A 10,161-nucleotide genomic window follows, 5' to 3' on the forward strand; every position below is an offset into this window, starting at 1 on the left:
AAAATTCAATAAAATTCATATCTCATATTGGGACTAAACGGCCACGATATAGAAAAGACAAGAGTGCGTCTTCCAGCCCGCCAATAAATTACAGCATGCAACCCTCCTGGTTAGTTAATTTACCTCAACATGCCCCCTGGAGAAGGCAGAGTGACGACACCAGCTTTTAGTGGGGGCTGAGTTGACTACTTGTGTGAGAAGGCAGAGTGGGTCGATGCTGGTTGATGAATTTGACAATGAATGTGCTGGGAAAATAAGTTTTTCTCAACCAGAGGTGACTGAATTAATGTTCAGGCTTATTGGTAATCGAAATAGTGATGAAGTACAATTTCAAAACATGCCCCTATTTAAGATTACTCTGATGTTTCTTTGTAGATGTACCCAATGATTAATGATAGACCTACCGAGCAAGTTATGTCCTCATTGTGATTTTACAGACGTATTTAATATCTCTTATTTATACACTTTATTTGACTATTTATGAAATACATATTGTTATATTTGGTAGCACTTATATGTTTTCTTCCAACCCCTTTCGATGTGAACGGATAAAGATCAGTGATACTATCAAGAGCAGTGTGCGGTTTCCTTTTTCCCTCAAAACATGAGCATAAAAACAGGTAATAATAAACATGAATCATCATTATTTTACTTCACAGTAATCTGTTAAATGCTTTTTCAGTCCTTTCTCTTGCGTTAGCAGTGTGAAAAGGGACAGAAAGAAGCCACACAGGAGTTTTCCTGTGAGGGGGAGTGGTGGTGTATCCAGGGAGAAAACTAAACTAATCTTCTGAAATATCATTTGTGGTCTTATGCTGCCATCTATTGGAATTATGTAGCAACTGCAGTACTACTAAATAATTTTAATTCCTTACTAAAGTAGTAATAACTCAGAATTGCAAGATATAACATTTTCTAGTTCATTTTAGGGAAAGGGGGCAGTATTTTCACGGCCGGATAAAAACGTACCCGATTTAATCTGGTTATTACTCTTTCCCAGAAACTAGAATATGCATATCATTAGTAGATTTGGATAGAAAACACCCTAAAGTTTCTAAAACTGTTTGAATGGTGTCTGTGAGTATAACAGAACTCATATGGCAGGCCAAAACCTGAGAAGATTCAATATGGGAAGTGCCCTGTCTGACCATTTCTTGTCCTTCTATAGCCTCTTTATCGAAAATACAGGATCTCTGCTGTAACGTTGAGATTTTCTAAGGCTTCCATTGGCTCTAGGAAGGCGCCAGAACGTTGAATGATAGCTCTGCAGTCTCTGGGCGAAAACAGCAGGGGTTTTGGTGAGTGGTCCTTCTGAGGACAATGGCACTGGTGTGCGGCGTGCATGTGACGACTCCATGTTTTACTTTCAGTGTTTGAACGGATAAAATGTCTCCGGTTTGGAATATTATCGCTATTTACGAGAAAAATCGCATAAAATTGATTTTAAACAGCGCTTTGACATGTTCGAAGCACGGTAATGGAATATTTTGAATTTTTTTGTCACGAAACACACCACCCTTCGGATAGTGACTTGAACGCATCGAACAAAACTGAGCTATTTGGATATAACTATGGATTATTTTTGAACCAAATCAACATTGGTTGTTGAAGTAGAAGTCCTGGGAGTGCATTCTGACGAAGAACAGCAAAGGTAATCCAATTTTATTATAGTAAATCTGAGTTTGGTGAGTGCCAAACTTGGTGGGTGTCAAAATAGCTAGCCATGATGGCTCAGGCTATCTACTCAGAATATTGCAAAATGTGCTTTCACCGAAAAGCTATTTAAAATCTGACACCGCGATTGCATAAAGGAGTTCTGTATCTATAATTCTTTAAATAATTGTCTGTGTTTTTTGTCCAACGTTTATCGTGAGTAATTTAGTAAACACCGGAAGTTTTCGTGGGTATGCTAGTTCTGAACGTCACATGCTAATGTAAAAGCTGTTTTTGATATAAATATGAACTTGATTGAACAAAACATGCATGTATTGTATAACATAATGTCCTAGAGTGTCATCTGATGAAGATCATCAAAGGTTAGTGCTGCATTTAGCTGTGGTTTTGGTTTTTGTGACATTATATGCTAGCTTGAAAATGGGTGTGTGATTATTTCTGGCTGGGTACTCTCCTGACATAATCTAATGTTTTGCTTTCGTTATAAGGCCTTTTTGAAATGGGACCGTGTGGTTAGATAAAAAGAGAGTCTTGTCTTTAACTTCTCTAGGGCCTAGTGGGACGAAATCGTCCCACCTACGTAACAGCCAGTGGAATCCTGTAGCGTTTTTCAAATACCTTAGAAATGCTATTACTTCAATTTCTCAAACATATGACTATTTTACACCATTTTAAAGACAAGACTCTCGTTAATCTAACCACACTGTCCGATTTCAAAAGGCTTTACAACGAAAGCAAAACATTAGATTATGTCAGCAGAACCCAGCCAGAAATAATCAGACACCCATTCAAGCTATCATATAATGTCACATAAACCCAAACCACAGCTAAATGCAGCACTAACCTTTGATGATCTTCATCAGATGACACACCTAGGACATTATGTTATTACAATACATGCATGTTTTTGTCAATCAAGTTCATATTTATATCAAAAACAGCTTTTTACATTAGCATGTGACGCTCAGAACTAGCATACCCCCGCAAACTTCCGGTGAATTTACTAAATTACTCACGATAAACGTTCACAAAAAAATATAACAATTATTTTAAGAATTATAGATACAGAACTCCTCTATGCACTCGCTATGTCCGATTTTAAAATAGCTTCGGTGAAAACACATTTGCAATATTCTACGTAATAGCCCGGCATCACAGGGCTAGCTATTTACACACCTACCAAGTTTAGCACTCACCAAAGTCAGATTTACTATAAGAAAATGTTATTACTTTGCTGTTCTTCGTCAGAATGCACTCCCAGGACTTCTACTTCAATAACAAATGTTGGTTTGGTTCAATAATCCATAGTTATGTTCAAATATCCTCTGTTTTGTTCGTCAAGACACTATCCGAATGGTAAAGAAATGCCTGACGACGCGTTCGTGACAAAAAAATCTAAATATTCCATTACCGTACCCACATGTCAACCGCTGTTTAAAAATCAATTTTTATGCAATTTTCGTAAAAAAGTGATAATATTCTGACCAGCGTGTTTACGTTCAAAGAGAGAAAGTAAGCATGGGATCCCCTTGTGCACGAGCCTCAGTCTGATGGCCCTCTGATCGACCACCACCAAACGCGCTAAAGTTTTTCAGCCAGCGGCTGGAATTACATCGTTCAGCTTTTCCCGGGTTCGAGACCTATGGAGCCGTAGAATGTCACGTTACAGCAAAGATCCTAAATTTTCTTTAAACAGAGCCAAGAAGCCCAAGGAATGGTCAGAGAGGGTACTTCCTGTTTGGAATCTTCTCAGGTTTTTTGCCTGCCATATGAGTTCTGTTATACTCACAGACACCATTCAAACAGTTTTAGAAACTTTTTAGGTGTTTTCTATCCAAAAAGCCAACAATTATATGCATATTCTAGTTTCTGGGCAGTAGTAATAACCAGATTAAATCGTAGTTTTTTTTCCGGCCGGTAAATACTGCCCCCTAGCCCTAAAAAGGTTAAAATGGTGTAAAATAGTAATATGTTTGAAAAATTGAAGTTTTTGCATTTTTGAGGTATTTGTAATTCACGTCACTCTACACCATTGGATATTTGGTTAATTATATATAAAAACGATTTATTTAGATGGGTGACATTAACTGCCAAAGTAACAACCCTGTAGACAAAGAAGAGCTCTCCAGTAGGTACCAAAGCATTTAATGGCCATTTTCTCAAAAGTGGGGTTACAAGTTTTCAGCATTCAAAGCAGAATGACTTTCCCATTGTTCTCAACTGTGGTGTATGATATACACCACCGTACCTTCTCTGCTGTGCCCTGCCTTTCTAAGGTCTTCAAAGCCAAGTCAACAAACAGATTACCGACCATTTAATCCCACCGCACCTTCTGCTATGCAATCCGGTTTCTGAGCTGGTCACGGGTGCACCTCAGCCACGCTCAAGGTACTAAATGATATCATAACCGCCATCGATAAAAGACAGTACTGTGCAGCCGTCTTCATCGACCTGGCCAAGGCATTCGTCTCTGTCAATCACCGTATTCTTATCGGCAGACTCAACAGCCTTGGTTCCTCAAATGACTGCCTACGCCTGGTTCACCAACTACTTCTCAGATAGAGTACAGTGCATCAAATCGGAGGGCCTGTTTCCGACCTCGGCAGTCTCTATGGGGGTACCACAGGGTTCAATTCTTGGGCCGACTCTTTTCTCTGTATATATCAACGATGTAGCTCTTGCTGCGGGTGATTCCCTGATCCACCTCTACGCAGACGACAGCATTCTGTTTACATCTGGCCCTTCTCTGGACACTGTGTTAACCTGTTATGGCTAGGGGGCAGAGTATTTTCCACGGCTGGATAAAAAACAACCCGATTTAATCTGGTTACTACTCCTGCCCAGTAACTAGAATATGCATATAATTATTGGCTTTGGATAGAAAACACTCCAAAGTTTCTAAAACTGTTTGAATGGTGTCTGTGAGTAAACAGAACTCAAATGGCAGGTCAAAACCCGAGAGATTCCTTTACAGGAAGTGGCCTGTCTGACCATTTCTTGAAATTCTTTACCATCTCTATCTTTTACAAAGCGATCTCTGCTAACGGACACTTCCTACGTCTTCCATGGGCGCGTCAGAGCCCGGGAAAACCTGAATGTCGTCATCCCAGCCCCAGGCTGAAACACATTATCGCCTTTCTCAAGTGGCCGATCAAGACTGTGGGCTTAGGCGCGTGCCTCCGCCCCGTCTTTGTGATTTTCCTCTGTTTGCCGAAAAGGAGATTCCCGGTCGGAATATTATCGCTTTTACGAGATAAATTGCATAAAAAAATTGATTTTAAACAGCGGTTGACATGCTTCAAGTACGGTAATGGAATATTTAGAATTTTTTGTCACGTTGCGCCATGCGACGACCTGATTTACCATTTCGGATAGTGTCTGGGACGCATCGAACAAAACGCCGCTATTCGGATATAACGATGGATTATTTTGGACCAAACCAACATTTGTTATTGAAGTAGCAGTCCTGGGAGTGCATTCTGACGAAGACAACAAAAGGTAATCAAACTTTTATAATAGTAAATCTGATATTGGTGAGTGCTAAACTTGCCGGTGTCTAAATAGCTAGCCCGTGATGGCTGGGCTATGTACTTAGAATATTGCAAAATGTGCTTTCACAAAAAGCTATTTTAAAAATCGGGATATATCGAGTGCATAGAGGGTTCTGTATCTATAATTCTTAAAATAATTGTTATGCGTGAACGTTTATCGTAGTAATTTTAGTAAATTGTTAGCAAATTCCCCGGAAGTTTGCGGGGGGTATGCTAGTTCTGAACGTCACAGCTAATGTAAAAGCTGTTTTTTTGATATAAATATGAACTTGATTGAACAAAACATGCATGTATTGTATAAACATAATGTCCTAGGTGTGTCATCTGATGAAGATCATCAAAGGTTAGTGCTGCATTTAGCTGTGTTTGGGTTTATGTGACATTATATGCTAGCTTGAAAAATGGGTATGGCTTGGTACTCTGCTGACATAATCTAATGTTTTGCTTTCGCTGCAAAGCTTTTTTTGAAATCGGACATTGTGGTTAGATAAAGGAGACTCTTTGTCTTTAAAATGCTGTGAAATAGTCATATGTTTGAAAAAATTGAAGTTTTTGTATTTTTTAGGAATTTGTAATTCGCGCCACGCCTATCATTGGATATTGAGCAGGTGTTCGCTAGCGGAACGTCTAGATTTAAGAGGTTAACAAACCTCCAAACGAGCTTCAATGCCATACAACACTCCTTCCGTGGCCACCGAATGCTCTTAAACTAAATGCATTCAACCGATCGGCCTGCACCCGCCTGCCCGCTAGCATCACTACTCTGGATGGTTCTGACTTAGAATATGTGGACAACTACAAATAGGTGTCTGGCTAGACTGTAAACCTCCTTCCAGACCTCATATTTCAAGCATCTCCAATCCAAAATTAAATCTAGAATTGGCTTCCTATTTCACAACAAAGCCTCCGTCACTCACGCTGCCAAACATGCCCTCGTAAACCTGACTGTCCTACCGATCCTCGACTTCGGCGATGTCATTTACAAAATAGCCTCCAACACTCTACTCAGCAAAGTGGATGCAGTCTATCACAGTGCAATCCGTTTTGTCACCACACCCAATATACCACCCACCACTGCGACCTGCATGCTCCGTGGCTGGCCCCGCTACATATTCGTCGCCCAGACTCACTGGCTCCACGTCATCTATAAATCTTTGCTAGGCTCCACTATCTCAGCTCACTGGCCGTCTTTTCCTTCCAGTTCTCTGCTGCCAATGACTGGAACTAATTGCAAAATCGCTGAAGTTGGAGACATCTCCCTCACCTAACTTTAAGCATCAGTTATCTGAGCAGCTGACGATCGCTGCAGCTGTACACAGCCCATTTGTAAATAGCCCTTCCAATCAACCTACCTCATCCCCATATTGTTTTTATTTACTTTTTTGCGTTCGGTCACATTTGAGAGTGAGGCAGATGTATAGCATTTAGCAAAAAACATGGTAATTTGTCCCTCTGAAATGAAACCATCAAGTGATAGACTTTAAACAAATACATGTCTGTTATTGAACAACCACATGCCATGATTAGATAGGAAAAAACACACCAATCTCTTTCATCATTTCTTTAAACAATAAAAGCTAATTTACCAACATTTAAGAAAAGTGAAATATAGCATTTTGAGAATGAAACTCTTCTTATGTTTCCCATCGAGCTCAGAGTAGATGAGAGATGTAATGTTTGTCTCTGTTGTGTTGAAGTCAAATCAAGCAGGAGAGACCAGCCTCCTGTGGGGACAATGTGGGGCACTCTGGGGACAATGTGGGGACAATGTGGGGGCGCTGTGTGGACACTGGGGGGCGCTGTGTGGACACTGTGGGTACAATGTGTGTGCGCTGTGTGGACAATGTGTGGGCGCTGTGTGGACACTGTGGGGGGCACTGTGTGGACGCTGTGGGACACTGTGGGGGCACTGTGTAGACACTGTGGGGCACTGTGGGAACAAACATAAATCTCTTTGCATGTTTTATTAACTATATATGTTGTCTCTGACCTGGTATCAGTGACACGACATCATCATCTTTAGTCTAGATTAGACTAGAGACTGAAGGTCTGTTTCTGTTGTGTTGAAGCCCAGTCCATCAGGAGAGACCAGACTCACCCAGCTCTCTGTCCATGAAGAGTGACGGGTCTATGGACCTCAAGGATGATTTCAAAGATAGAGACATTTTTTGCATTTACAGGGTAAGTAGTACTCATGGTACATACCAGGTATGTATTCACAGAGCGACAGCAGTCTGTCCATGAAGACTCCACTCTATGATACCGCCAATTACATGCACCAAGGGAGACATTTCTTCAATCACAGAGTAAATACTCATAGTATATACCAGGTATCTAATCACAGAGTAAATACTCCTGGTATATACCAGCTATCTAATCACAGAGTAAATACTCATAGTATATACCAGGTATCTAATGACAGAGTAAACACTCCTGGTATATACCAGGTACCTAATTACAGAGTAAATACTCATAGTATATACCAGGTATCTAAACACAGAGTAAATACTCCTGGTATATACCAGGTACCTAATTACAGAGTAAATACTCATGGTATATACCAGGTACCTAATCACAGAGTAAATACTCCTGGTATATACCAGGTACCTAATTACAGAGTAAATACTCCTGGCATTGATACAAATAGCGTGTTTGTGTTCAAAATGTTAACACATGTTCTACAAATCCCAGGCCACAAAACAGACAAGGTTTTAAAAATCTAACCTTTAAAAGTTTATATTCTCTTAACTCAACCCACATAATGTTGTTGACACGTCCTTCACTCGTAATTTGTGACCATAGCATAAAATGGAGAAAAATACTTCAAAAACCCCACCTCAAACTTGTATCTCAATTCGACCGTTTAAAAACGTTGCTATTTCCTCATAGAACATCATGTCATGTTGTCTCTTTGCAGAGCTGACAATCAGCGGTCTATTAATGAGAATATTTGTAATGATTGGTATATGCCCACCGCATTCTGTTGTTGGGGTACGCCCACACCATTCCCATTCAACATACTTAATTACCATTTTCTAGAAGGAAAACTACTTCACTCATATTGTAAGACATTTTTAGGTCATATTTCATATAAATCTGGACCCACTGACAGTTACTTTAAGGGTTTATAGCTCGATCATCTGAGCTAGAGGTTACGAACACATAGCATAAGACCAACACATAAACAAACTTAGTCCCAGATATAAATCAAATCAAATCAAATGTTATTTGTCACATACACATGGTTAGTAGATGTTATTGCGAGTTAAGCGAAATTCTTGTGCTTCTAGACAGTGCAGCTGTATCTAAAACGTAATATCTAACAATTCCACAACAATACCTAATACACACAAATCTAGTAAAGGAATGGAATTAAGAATATATAAATATGTGGATGAGCAATGTCAGAGCGGCTAAGATCGATAGATAGTGTAGGATACAATATATACATATGAGATGAGTAATGCAAGACATGTAAACATTATTAAAGTGGCATTATTAAAGTGACTAGTGTTCCATTTATTAAAGTGGCCAATGATTTCAAGTCAGTATGTAGGCAGCCACCTCTCAATGTTAGTGATGGCTGTTTAACAGTCTGATGGCCTTGAGATAGAAGCTGTTTTTCCAGTCTCTTGGTCCCAGCTTTGATGCACCTGTACTGACCTTGCCTTCTGGATGATAGCGGGGTGAACAGGCAGTGGCTCGGGTGGTTATTGTCCTTGATGATCTGGCCTTCCCGTGACATCGGGTGTTGTAGGTGTCCTGGAGGGCAGGTAGTTTGCCCCGTGATGCATGTGTAAGACCGCACCACCCTCTGGAGAGCCCTGCGGTTGTGGGTGGTGCAGTTGCCGCTACCAGGCGATGATACAGCCCGACAGGATGCTCTCAATCGTCACCTAAAAAGTTTGTCAGGGGTTTTAGGTGACAAGCCATTTTTTTCAGCCTCCTGAGGTTGAAGAGGTGTGTTGCGCCTCCTTCACCACACTGCCTGTGTGTGTGGACCATTTCAGTTAGTCAGATAATGTCTGTGCTGCGAAGAATATTCTAAAACGGCAGCGTTGGTAGTCATGGGCCAGTCGTACATCGTGGTACATTGAAGTAATCTGTTGTCGTCATCCATTGGTTGAGCCCAGCCCACAGTCCAGCGTGGCAGCAGAGAGGGGGGAAAGCAAAACACTAGTAAGTAAGGCGAGCCTTCTGTACAGAAATATTAAACCACACTCACACATGTCCCTTATCTGCATGATAGAGAACGTTCTCAACTCAGGTCTCCCTCTGGTTCCGGTGTTATGTGGTTGTCTCTACCCAGCTTTGTCATTATGTGGTATTGTGATGTCATTATGTGGTATTGTGATGTCATTATGTGGTATTGTGTTTAGATTGATGAGGAAAAACAACAGCAATGTAATCCATTTTAGAATAAGGCTGTAACAACAACATGTGGAAATAGTCAAGGGGTCTGAATACTTTCCATATATCAATTGTTTAGCTGGAATGGAACGTTCGGATCCTGATTATTTGACTCTGATATGTGTTTGTCTCACCTAGCTACCTTAAGATGCACTTACAGATGCCATATCTTAATTTGACATTTTTGTAGGGGTTGATACATTTTTCATTAGGGCAAATCAAGTCTGACAGGAAAATTCCGGCAACACAGGACGCTCAAATTAAGGTATGGCAACTGTACTGCAAGTGTCTCTGGGGACGGTTTCCTTTTCGTGATGGAATTTAGCTTATGAGTGTTTTAAGATGCATCTTTCCTACAACGTCCGAAGATGTAACATGTGTTTACCAAAACAGTTACGTTGTTGGAGCATGTATCAATACTGATAGGATGGAAAGAAAGGGAGCGCTGCTCTCAGATCAGTTTTCTCCATTCAGAACTTTCCTTAACATTATAATTATTCCACAATACTGATGATGGATCAGCTAC

At 40.4% G+C, this 10,161-nt stretch overlaps 1 long non-coding RNA gene across 1 annotated transcript in view; it reads right to left on the minus strand.

Annotated features, from left to right (window-relative positions):
* The window catches only part of LOC123743356 (uncharacterized), an 18,990-nt gene extending 10,060 nt beyond the window's left edge, over positions 1–8,930 (minus strand). The window contains exon 1 of the long non-coding RNA XR_006770090.1: positions 8,889–8,930. This is a non-coding gene — a long non-coding RNA (uncharacterized lncRNA). The remainder of the gene's footprint in view (positions 1–8,888) is intronic.
* Positions 8,931–10,161: the final 1,231 nt, after the last annotated feature.

The sequence above is a fragment of the Salmo salar genome, chromosome ssa06 (assembly GCF_905237065.1).
Source record: "Salmo salar chromosome ssa06, Ssal_v3.1, whole genome shotgun sequence".
Taxonomy (NCBI): domain Eukaryota; kingdom Metazoa; phylum Chordata; class Actinopteri; order Salmoniformes; family Salmonidae; genus Salmo; species Salmo salar.